The sequence below is a fragment of the Sinocyclocheilus anshuiensis genome, unplaced genomic scaffold, assembly GCF_001515605.1.
Source record: "Sinocyclocheilus anshuiensis isolate Anshui unplaced genomic scaffold, SAMN03320099.WGS_v1.1 scaffold948, whole genome shotgun sequence".
Taxonomy (NCBI): Eukaryota; Metazoa; Chordata; class Actinopteri; order Cypriniformes; family Cyprinidae; genus Sinocyclocheilus; species Sinocyclocheilus anshuiensis.
In genome coordinates, this window is record NW_015549709.1 from 88,542 (window position 1) to 89,347 (window position 806).

Below are 806 nucleotides of genomic sequence, written 5' to 3' on the forward strand. Positions count from 1 at the left end.
GGTGAACTGAAATTGATAGTGACAGTTTTCATAATATCCCAGTCTGTGCCTGCTTGAGCTCTGTTCCCCGTGCGAGCCGTTCACCAGTGCCTCTGCACACTGGCTCTGCTTTTGGTTTTCTCACTGCTGGGTGTCCTTGATAACAATCAGGATGGATGTATTCTTTATACTTTAGTGCAACATCAAAGACTCAGATTTCTTACTGTCCTTGACGAGGCAGCTGCTGTTTTTTTTTCGTTAATAAACTACTCCTCAAGAGCTGCAGTCCCACAGGACAGTATGTTTGCCCTCGGTCCACAACATTATGTATAAAAGTAGTATATATATTTTTTTTTATAAAAAAGTATACAGTATATAAAAAAGTGTGTGATATATAATTAGTAAGGTAATATATGTTGTCTAATATCTTGGTTAAACATGAGAAAGGTCATTCCTACACTGTAAAAAATTACCGTGAATTTAACGGTAAAAGACTCTAAAAATGCTACAGTAAAAACCTGTTATTAACAAGGTAATAATTTGTGTCTAATATCTGTGTTAAACATTAGAAAGGTAATTTCCACTATATATATGGCCTCTAAGATTTTTTTTTGTTTTGTTAAATGAGCATATTTATCAGACTCCTGTGTTTAGGTTCAGTAATTTCACTTTAATGGCAAAGAAAAGTCAGTTACTGAATGCCTTATTTAAAAAAAAAAAAAATGTGCAATGTTAATTTAATAAGAGCCTGATAAAAATGCTTATTGAAAAGAAAAATCTCAGACGGACTTAGAGGCCTTTGCATCTGAAGTCTTCATATATATATA

At 33.4% G+C, this 806-nt stretch overlaps 1 protein-coding gene across 1 annotated transcript in view; it reads right to left on the reverse strand.

The window, feature by feature from the left end:
* The window catches only part of LOC107660689 (maltase-glucoamylase, intestinal-like), a 52,658-nt gene that overhangs the window by 49,641 nt on the left and 2,211 nt on the right, over window positions 1-806 (reverse strand). The gene's annotated exons all lie outside the window — the stretch shown is intronic.